Here is an 11,631-nt window from a genome sequence, read left to right as displayed (position 1 = left end):
TTTTTTTTTCCACCTCTCAAGGGCTGAGGTGACAGGTGTGTGCCGCTAGGCTTTCAGGTATCACTTTAAGATTTACTAAGGTATTCTAGGTCTGCTCCTCTTGGTCCGTCTTGCGCGCAACACTTCAGGACAAATAGTCACTGGGTAAAACTCAAATGATGGCAACCTGTTCTAAGTGGAGAGCCCCAAATGCCCAGGGGCCAAAGGCTTGGAAGTAGGAATGGTGTGTGGATGAACAAGGTGAGAAGACACATCTTTGACAGCTGCTACAAACTGGACGCGGCGGTAAATACCAGCAATCTTAATCTAGGAAGACTGAGGTCACTGGTAGATTGGATTATAACTTGGAGGTTAGTCTGGGCAAAGTAGTGAAAGCAGAGCTAGGCGAGGTGGCGCACACCTTTAATTTCAGCACTCAGGAGATAGGGACAGGTGGATCTGAGAGTTCAAGGCCATCCTGGTCTCCATAGTGAATGCCAAACCAACCAGGCCTGTGCAGAAAGACCCTGTCTCATAAAAATAAAATAAATCTTCAAAACAAAACATTGTATTTGCTGTTTGGGTATTGGAGAGGGGTATGGAAGATGAGAGACCAGGTCATTTGTAGCTGCATTTTTAAGGGTGGGTAGGTTGACTCAGCGGATAAGGGTAAGGGTGTTTGCCACCAAGCCTGACCTGAGCTTCATCCCCGTGACTCACATGGTAGACCGAGAGAACTGGCGCCATAAGTTGTCCTCTGCCCACCACACAAGAACTGGTGTGAGCTCTCTGCTCCTTTAATGTTTTGAGTGCACACACACACACACTAGCAAGGACTACATACATACCTGTCTCAAAACAAAATCAACCAAGGTGGACAGCTCCTAAAACGAGACACCCAAGGAGACGGTCTGAACCCACAGCTCATGAACGTTTTGTACCTTTGACACATTTTATTTTTAATAAGATAAACCCAGGGGCTGGAGTGGCTAAGAGCATCGCATACTGTTCCCCAGAGGACTTCATTTTGATCCCCAGCACCCATACGACAGCTCCAAACTGTAACTCAGCTTCAAGGGATCCAGCAACCTCTTCTAGCCCCCTAGAGTATCAGGCACACATATGGTACACAGACATACATGCAGGGAAGACATCCATCACATAAAATAAAACAACCATAAAAAGCCCAACCAGAGTCCTGATCTGCAATGCATCTTCTCGAAATAGCAGGGAATGGCTACGTGGTGAGAATTAATGATCCTGGGACTCTTCCTAGGGCTTTGATGGAGGCTGCAGTATTCTTGGTGCTCCAAGGTATCATTAGTAAAATTGAAAAGAACTCTGTAGAAACCTCAAGCCTGAGAAAGGCTGCTGTGGGGTCATCAGTAAGGATGCTAGAGGGACAATTGCTTCAGATTTGAGGTCAGCCTGGGCTACAGAGGGGAGCTCTGTCAACAAAATAATTATAAAAGCAGCGTGGATTTAATGTTTTGCATATATTTGCTTATTGTATTGGGGGAGGATGTTGGAGGGCAATACAGGTGTTCCTCTGACCATGAGTAGAACATCTTGCAGGAGTGGATTTTCTCCTTCCTCCATTCGGGTCTCTGGGATCCAACTCAAGTCCCTTTATACATTGAGTCATCTTGCCTGCCCTCATAGTTTTTATTTCCCCTTGAGTATTGAATCAAGGAACTTACACGTAGGGGAACACTCTTCCCCAGAGCTACATCTTCAGCCTTTTATCACTACCTTTTCTGCTTAGTTCTTATTATTTGTTTGTTTTGAGATAGGGCTGCAACCCAGGCTGGGCTAGAACTCTCTCCATAACTGAAGAAGACCTTGACTTGTTGGTTGTTTTGAGACAGTGTTTCACCGCCCATGTAGCTGGGATGTTCAGGAACTCGTTCTGTAGACCAGGCTCAAACTCAGAGATCTGTCAACCTCTACCCCCTGAGTGCTGGGATTAAAATCCTGGACTACTTTTGTGGAATATTTGTGTACACTGTAAAGCCCTGTCCTTGCCTAAGACGCCTTCTGATTGGTTTAATAAAGAGCTAAATGGCTAATAGCTAGGCAGGAGAGAATAGGCAGGGTTTCAGGGGAAGGACCGAACTCTGGGAAGAGTTCCCGGACATCCAGGGAGAGGTGGAACAAGTCAGATATACTGTAGAGAGGAGAAGTAGCCAAGTCACATGGCAGAATATAGATTAATAAAAGCAGGTTAATTTGAGTTAGAAGAGCTACTTGGGAAAAAGCCTAAGTTAAGGCCAAGCTTTCATAAGAAGTCTCTGTGTCATTATTTCGGGCTGGTGGTCCAAGAAAGTCCGACAAAAAAGTAGTACTACACACTACCTATCTGTTATTTATTTATTACATTTATCTACTTATTGTGTGTGGCGGGGTGTTGTGCATATGCCAAAGTGCATGTGTGGTCAGAGGACAATTTTCAGAACTCGGGTTTCTTCTCCTTATGGTGTGGACTCTGGGGACGGAACCCAGGTCAGGCTTGATTGCAAGGGCCTTTTCCTGCTGACACATCTTACTGGTTCTTGCTGTGTGTGTGTGTGTTTTGAAACAGGATTTCTCCATATAGTCCTGGCTGTCCTGGAACTCATTCTGTAGACCAGGCTGGCCTCAACTCACAGAGATTCAACTGCCTCTGTCTCTAGAGTGCTGGGATTAAAGGTGTGCACCACCAGTGCCTGGCTTTTTTTTTTTTTTTTTTTTGGTTTTTTCGAGACAGGGTTTTTCTGTGGTTTTGGAGCCTGTCCGGGAACTAGCTCTTGTAGACCAGGCTGGTCTTGAACTCACAGAGATCCGCCTGCCTCTGCCTCCCAAGTGCTGGGATTAAAGGCGTGCGCCACCACCGCCCGGCCCTGGCTTATTTTTTAATTAAAAAAAAATCAATGTAATTTTTAAAAATTTACTGGTACATACGTATATATGTACATATGTGTGTGCTCAGTCATTCCTGTGTGGCAGTGGGTACACAGGACATGAACGGCAGGCAGAGCGCAGCTTTCAGGGGTCAGTCAGTCCTTTCACATTCCTGAGGCAGGATCTCCCTTGGTTTTGCTATTGTGCGGTACTCTGCAGGCTAGCTGGTCCTCTCTCCCTCCCGTCTCACCACAGTGATGCTGCGACACAGATGCTTGCCACCATACCTGCCTTTTTGCATGGATTCCAGGGATGGAACTCGGGTCATCCATCAAGTTTGGTGGAAGCCACCTTCTCCTACTGGGTCATCTCCCTGTCCCTCAAGTTTAGTTTGCTTGTCAGTTGTGGTTTGATAGCAGTTACTGTAATCATTCGCGGCACAGTGACGTGTCTGTTCCCCTGAACCACGGAGCTAATTCTTGATGATGCTATAGGCTTAGAATGGAGCTGGGAAAACTCCTACTGCCCGAGGATGCTGCCTCTGTAGTAACCAGACTCACACCTTGTGCTCGTGAAGATGCTGGAGTATGTGCATCCACTGTGTTTGAAAAACCTTTTGGGAAAGTGCTGTGCAAGGATGTGGAGCCTTGGAGGGCTAGCCTGCATGGTGTGTGTGTGTGTGTGTGTGTGTGTGTGCGCGCGCGCGCGCACGTGTGCCCTGGATTAGCCTGAGCCCCAGCGCTCAGGAGGTGAAGTATGAGGATCAGAAGCTGAAGACGAGCCTGGACCACCTGAGACCCTGTCTCAAGGGAAAGAGTGTAAAGAAATACTGTGGGTACATAGTAACTCACAGGTGCTCCCAAACTCCTGGTGCGGGTCACTGTGTAACTGCTTCCTCTGAACTGAGGGAAGAAGGGAGGGCAGGAAGCCCATGAAAAGTCCTAGGAAGCTCCTAAAATTTAGAAGCGCTGCAAGCCCGGTCCCCAAGGCTATGCTCAGTTATAACAGCAGCCACGATCTCTGGGGAGAGAAGACTGGATGAGGCAAGCCGGCTGTGTGCTTTGCAGGGAGCTCCAGGGATGCAGGTTTTGTGAGTCATCCATGTTGTGGAATATTACTTTAACTATATAAAGGTGTGTTACATTTGTCTATGTTGTGAAATATTACTTTAACTATATAAAGGTGTGTTACATTTGTCTATGTTGTGGAATATTACTTTAACTATGTAAAGGTGTGTGTTACTTGTTCCTGCTGCATTTGTTTAACTATGTAAAGATGTGTTGCTGTTTTATCCTCCCCGTGTAAAGCACCTGATTGGTCAATAAAACGCCGACGGGTCAATAGGTAGATAGTAGATAGTAGAGGGTGGGCAGGGTTGGTGGACAGAGAGAATAAGTAGGAGGAGGAATCTAGGCTGGAGAGAAATGGAAAGAGAACTAGGAGAGGGAGAAAAAGGGAGACACCTGGGGCCAGGCAGTCGCCAGTCAGCTAAACACCGAGTAGGACATGCAAAAGGAAAGAAAGGTAAAAAGTACAGAGGCAAAACACAGATGAAGAGAAACAGGTTAAGTTATAAGAGCCAGCGAGAAAGGAACATAAGGCCAAGCATTCATAACAAATAAGTCTCCATGTCATGATTTTAAAAAATAATTTATTTAACTTTATTTTGTGTGTACTGGTATGAAGATGTCAGATCCCCTGGATCTGGAGTGAACTGCCATAAGAGTGCTGGGAATTGAACCCAGGTCCTCTGGAAGAGCAGTCAGTGTTCTTAACCACTGAGTCATCGCTCCAGCCTCCCCCGCATGTCACGATGTGGGAGCTGGTTGGTGGCCCAAAATAAAGCCTGTTACACATCCATGCTGGGGAGGGATTGGCTTTTTGGTGGTGCAAGCTGCTTTTGAGTCACCCTTGAGCCATTAACTAAGTTCCTCACTGTAACCAATATCTTTGCTAACTTCATTCAATTGTTTGCATATGGGTGTTTTGCCTGCATACCCGGCTGTGCACCATGTGTGTGCAGTGCCCTCAGAGGCCAGCAGAGGGTGTCAGATCCCCTGAGGCTGGAGTTACAGATGGTTGTGCGCCTCCACGGGGTCCTCTGGAAGAGCAGCCAGTGATGTTAACTGCTGAACCATCTCGCCAGCCCCTTTATTCGGTATTTTAAATAGTTTTAATAAAATTGAGGATGTGTTATGGGGGGAGGGGTATGGCAGAGGTCAGAGGTCAGACAAGGACTTTGGGCATCTGTCCTGCTCTGTCACTCTCCTCCTCATTCCTTCACTTAAACCGGAGTTAGGCTGTCAACAAGTCTCAGAGATCCCTTTGTCTCTGCTGCCCATCAGCCCCCACTGCTAGGGGTTACAGGCATGCTCTGGCATGCCTGGCTTTTCCTCTGGATGCAGGTGATTTGAACACGGGTCCTCCTGACTGGGCAGCAGTGTGCCCACTGGGGCAGTTCTCTAGCCCATTCCTATGAAACAAGCCTTGGTGTTCGGCCAACAGCAATCTCATACATCTTGTTTGCCAAGTCTCTCGATTGCATCAAGAGAATGACCAATACACACCATTTAGTGTGTGCAAGAGCTCTCCGTGCTGTTTGCATGATGATGACATTAACTAATGACTTGTTTCTCAGAATGCATCCTTGTCATTGAACACCGCATGACCATACCAGCTAGGTGACCTCAGCAAGTTCAGTTTCTCAGCAATTTGTAAAATGGCAGTAACTGTCATTATGACATTACTTTTTGGTATTCCTGATGTTAAAAGTTACATTTTGTGTGTGTGTGTGTGTGTGAGAGAGAGAGAGAGAGAGAGAGAGAGAGTGTTACAACATGCATATGAGGGGCAAAGGACAGCTTGTTGGTTCCTTCCTTCCACCATGTGGGTCCCAGGGATCAAACTCTGGTCTTTAGGCTTGATATCAAGCATCTTTACCTGCTTAGCCTCTCATTAGGCCTTCATATTTCCAGTTCTGAAACACTGGCATTTTGTTGGTATAATGATATTAATTTGTTACCTAAAATAATCTGAAATATGACTTATTTTATCTTCAAGACAGCCCATTTTAGCTGGGCTGTAGTGGTGAATGCCTTTAATCCCTGCACTCAGGAGGCAGAGGCAGGTGGATCTCTGTGAGTTCAAGGCCAGCCTAGTCTACAGAGTTAAGTTCTAAGACAGCCAAGGATACAAAGAGAAACCCTGTCTGGAAAAACAAAACAAACCGAAGAGAATCTTGTTAGAGAATCCTAACACTCCTGAGGAACTGGGAGGATCAAAAGTTCAAGATCATCCTGGTTACATGATGAGTTTGAGGCCAGCATGGACTAGATGAGACCTGACTTAAAAAACAAGCCAGATGTGATGGGCACATGCCCTTGTTCCCAGCACTCGGGAGGCAGAGGCAGGCACATCACTGAGACCTGGCTTGGTAATCTCACTAAGTCATCCAGTCTAACCTCGAACTCTGTCAGTAGCCCAGGCTGGCTTCAGAAGTCCTCCCCTTTCAACCTCCCTGGTTCTGGAACGACAGGCGTGTCCAACCAGTTGTGGCTAGCCCTTGGCCTTCCAGAGGTTACTGGGTCACTGTATGCAATGATGGTGACCTCAGAGGCTCCACCCTCTGGATGATTCTGTATGGGTGTGGGCCAAGAGAACCACCCACATGCCTGATCTGACTACACATACCACCCGTAACAAACAACCAATCCCCCCAAACAACAACTCCACCCCAAAGGCCCCCCAAAACATTAAAGGATCAAAGGTCTACCAAACCTGACAATTTGAGTTTGCTCCCTAGAACCCACTGGGTAGGAGGACAGAGCTGGCTTTCAGTTTCTCCTCTGACTATCACACATGCGCTCTGGCTCATGCACCAATACCCCATAAAGAAAGAGAGAAATGTAATTTAAAACTTTTTTTTTTTTGAGACAAGGTATCTCTCTCTTATACAGCCCTGGCTGCCCTGGGATGTACTATGTAGATTGTACTGGCCTCAAACTCACAGAGATCTGTCTGCCTCAACCTCCTAAGGGCTTCAATATTTAAAAACCTTAAAAAAATTTTTTTTGCTGTATATATATACATATAAATATATATATATATATATATATATATATATATATATATATATATTTGGCTGGATGTGGTGGTGCATACCTTTAGTCCCAGAACTTAGGGGGCAGAATCAGGTAGATCTACATGAGTTCGAGGGCAGCATGGTCTACAAAGCGAGTTCCAGGACAAGGCTACACAGAGAAACCACATTCTTGAAATACCTACTAACCATCCCCATTTTTTTTTCCAGACCACACAGACAGACACACAGGGACAGACGACACACAGGGACAGACTCATAGGACAGCCTTGAGGCAGGCACAGATTCAGACACAGAAAACAGACTGAAGGACAGAAGACAAGGAGAGTGATGCCGAGAATTCAAACCTGGACTTGTTCTTGGCTAAATGACACCGAGGGGAAGGGCTCTGATTCCTTTCCTTAATGTGACACTGACAATATTGGTGACACAGTCAATCACTAATGCACCGAATCTATACATTACGGTGCCTTGTGTGAGGAATCATTAAATGCATTTAATCCATGCTCTACCCTTCCACCTTAAACTTACTTAACTTTCTTTTGTTTGTTTCCCCAAGACAGGGATTCTCTGAATAGCCCTGGCTGTCCTGGGACTCGCTGTAGCCAGGCTGGCCTCGAATTCAGAGGTCTGCCTGCCTCTGTCTCCCAAGTGCTGGGATTAAAGGTGTGCGCCACCAGGCCTGACAACCTTCTTTTCTCTTTTCCTTTTCCCCCCTCATCTTTTTTCTTTTCTTTCTTTCTTTTTTGAGACATAGTCTTACTATGTAACTGACCGGCTTAGAGCTCACTATGTAGACAAGGCTGATTTACAATTCAGAGGTCTGCCTCTGCCTCTAGAGTGGTGTGATTTTTCAACTGTATTACATTTCAAATAATTTCATGCTAATCACAGATGCTCAAGGCTGAGGTTAACAAGTCTGTAAAGCGTTTGCCTTGAAAGCAGGAGGTTGTGAGCCACCATGTGGTTACTGAGACTTGAACTTGACCTTTGAAAGAGGCAGTGCTCTTAACCTCTGAGCCATCTCTCCAGCCTGAAATTTTTGAAAGCACGAGGACCTGAGTTCAATTCCTAGAACCCTTATAAAAGGTGGGGCTTTGGGGCCCGTGCTATAATCCTGGCATCTGGAAGACAAGTGGAGCCTTGGGCCTTGGCTAACCTACTTTGGTCTCAAAACACAAGGTAAAAGGGGACGGGAGAGATGGCTCAGTGGTTATGAGTGCTAACTACTCTTGCAGAGGACTCAAACTGGGTAATTCACAACAAACCTGTAACTGTAGCACCAGGAGCTCCAACGCCCTCCTGCCTCTCTGCATCTGCACTCACACACATGCGCACAGATGCGGAAGTGAAAAAGAAATCTCAAAAACAAGGGTGGACAGTCACACTGGAGGCCGACTTCTGACACTCATACACGTGAACCTGCGTGCATTTCCTAGGTACACTGTCGCAGTCTCGGTGGCCAGTGTGGCTAGTGGTTCCCGCATCACTTCAGAGAGGGAAGAGAGCTGGCTAACTCAGGTCACGGGATCATCTCTGGGTGGGATGACCTGAATTCCAGTCCTGCCCTTTCCCAACCCTCACAGATTTCTGACGGAGGTCAAGGAGGAAGGATGTGGTGGCCTGGATTCCTTGGAACCCAAAGCTGCAGTCTGATGGGTCAGCCAGCCTGCAGGGCACACCCTAAGGGAGTTCAGGGCTCTGTATTAGGCCTAGTCTATTTATCCATTAGAGGGTGATGTCCATTGAGGAGGATCCGCAGCAAATGATTGACGGGACTTCAGAATCTCTCTCCTTCCTCCCTCCCTCCCTCCCTCCCTCCCTTGTTTTTGATGGGGTGGGCCTTCAACTTTCGAACCTCTGCTTCGACCTCCCCCTTCATCTCTCCCCCAAGGTCCCCATGCTCCCAATTTACTCAGGAGATCTTGTCTTTTTCTACTTCCCATGCAGATTAGATCTATGTGAGTCTCTCTTAGTGTCCTCATTGTTGTCTAAGTTCTCTGGGAATGTGGTTTGTAGGCTGGCTTTCTTTGCTTTATGTTTAAAAACCACTTATGAGTGAGTACATGTGATAATTGTCTTTCTGTGTCTGGGTTACCTCACTTAAAATAATGTTTTTCTAGCTATATCCATTTTCCTGCAAAATTCAAGCTGTTGTTTTTTTCTGCTGTGTAATACTCCATTGTGTAAATGTACCACATTTTCCTTATCCATTCTTTGATCGAGAGGCATTTAGGTTGTTCCAGGTTCTGGCTATGACAAACAAAGCTGCTATGAACATAGTTGAGCACTCTTTGGATATATACCCAAAAGTGGTATTACTGGGTCTTGAGGAAGGTTGTTTCCTAATTTTCTGAGAAATCGCCACACTGACATTCAAAGGGATTGTACCAGCTTGCATTCCCACCAGCAATGCGGAAGTGTTCCCTTTTCCCCACAACCTCTCCAGCATAAGTTGCTATCAGTGTTTTTGATCTTGGCATTCTTACTGGTGTAAGATGGAATCTCAGAGTTGTTTTGATTTGCATTTCTCTGATGACTAAGGATGTTGAACATTTCTTAAGAACACAGAAACCACTGCACAGGCATGTGGTGTTTAGAAGAGCATTGTAAGTTGGATGTGGAGTTGCATGTCTAGAGTCCCAGCTACTGAGGAGGCTGAGGCAAGAGGATTCAGTTTGAGGTACCCTGAGCTATACAGTGAGACTCTGTCTCAAAGAACGAAGAGTTGGGATGAAGCTCAATGGCAGAATGTCTGCCTAGAATCCCCCAGTGTGGGGCTGGGGTGTGGCTCAGTGGTAGAGCAGCTGCCTAGAATCTCCCAGTGAGGGGCTGGGGTGTGGATCAGAACCTTAAGAGAAAGATGTTTACGGGCATGGTGGTACCCACCTGTAATCAGCAGTTAGGAAGCTTAGGCGGGAAGATACCAGCTTCTCGACCACAACTTACATATCTTAAAATAAAACAAACTGACCAACCCCGAGGGGCAGTGTGTATCATTAGTCTCCTGAGCAGGAGACTAGTGTTCAGATCTCTGAAGAGCGCTACAGTCATGATGGGCTGTGTATTGTAAAGTGTTGGGCATGAGGCCAAATGCTTGCTGTTTGTTGAGTAGTTCAATTAATTCCTGGAAAATGGGAAAGAAGTTTGTCCTCTCACTTCTCCATTTTCCATCATGGCCCAAGTGCTTCCTAGTGTCAGAAGTTGGATGGGAGGGAGTGGTAAGACAAGGCTTTCCAAGATGAAGCTTTGAGGTTGGCTTTGAGCTTGAACCATTGGAACTTTGTCAATGTAAGGAGGATTTGATACCCGACCACAGGCATTATCTTAGATCAGCCCATTATCACCCGTGGCTGCTTGAAATGAGGCATCTCTGAAACCCAAGGCTTAGAAAGGATAGCTTGGGCTGACCATTTCCTCCTTCCTTCCCCTCTCCCCCTTCCTTTTAGCTTATGCAAACAAGTTAAGAGAAGTCACCTGAGCCATTTCTGTTCACAGAGAGCCATCACTGGGCTCCAGGTCCAAATACCTTGGTCTTGTTTTCTCCTATGGCCTGCAGTCTGACAAGCAGGGCATGACGTCCAATTCCTGTCCTTAAGTGTTGGAATTACAGGCATGCACTAGCACGATGGTTGATTAGGTTCTAGGGATCAAGCCCAGGGCTTTCTGCATGTTAGGCCCTCTACCAACTGAGCTTCATCTATTTTTCCTCCCCCAGAAGTCTTCAGACAGGGTTCTCTCTCTATTTGGAGTTGACCTTGAATTAATGGTAACTCTCCCATCTCAGCTCCCAAGTAACTGGCATTACAGGTTTGTCCCAGTGCACCCTGGTCCAACCTAGCTTCTGAAAAGCTTGCACAAGCTCTGGCTAGACCACTATCTGTGCTGTATTTGATGGACAGCCCTTCACTGCTCTCCCACCCCTCCTGGAACCTCTTCATTTGCTCTCACCAGCAGGCTTTTAAAATTAATTTTGTTGTTGTTTGGCTCTAAATTCAAGGCCAGCCTGGTTTACAGAGTGAGTCCAGGACAACCAGGGCTACAGAAAAACCCTATCTTTTTTTTTTTTTTTTTTCGAGACAGGGTTTCACTGTGGCTTTGGAGCCTGTCCTGGAACTAGCTCTGTAGACCAGGCTGGTCTCGAACTCACAGAGATCCGCCTGCCTCTGCCTCCCGAGTGCTGGGATTAAAGGCGTGCGCCACCATCGCCCGGCTCGAAAAACCCTATCTTGAAAAGAAAAATTATATATTTTGCCTGTATGTATGCATGTATGGTGCCTGCAGAGCCCAGAACTGAGGTTACAGACAGTTGTGGGCCATCACATGGGTACTGGGAATTGAACCTGGGTCCTCTGCAAGAGCAGTAACAGCTGTTGTAAAACCATCATCCCAGTCCACAAAGATTTATTTTTGTCTGTGTGTATATGCTCACTCACAAGTCCAGTGCCTGCAGAGAGGTCAGAAGAAGGTGACAGACCCCATGAAGTCTGTAAGCCAGCTGATGCTGGTCTGAGGAACTGAACTCTAGTCCTTAGTGAGAGCAGTATGTGCTCTTAACTGCTGAGCCACCTCTCTGCCCCACTCCACCCCACCCCACCTTAGGTTTCTTAATCCCTATCTTTTCTTGATTGCTCCCTCGGAGCCCCCAGACACATGAGGATGCAAGCCCTGCA

Source organism: Microtus oregoni, unplaced genomic scaffold (assembly GCF_018167655.1).
Source record: "Microtus oregoni isolate MIOR12 unplaced genomic scaffold, Mior012 000003F_ref0000135, whole genome shotgun sequence".
In the NCBI taxonomy this organism is placed as follows: Eukaryota; Metazoa; Chordata; class Mammalia; order Rodentia; family Cricetidae; genus Microtus; species Microtus oregoni.
This window is presented reverse-complemented; position numbering follows the sequence as displayed.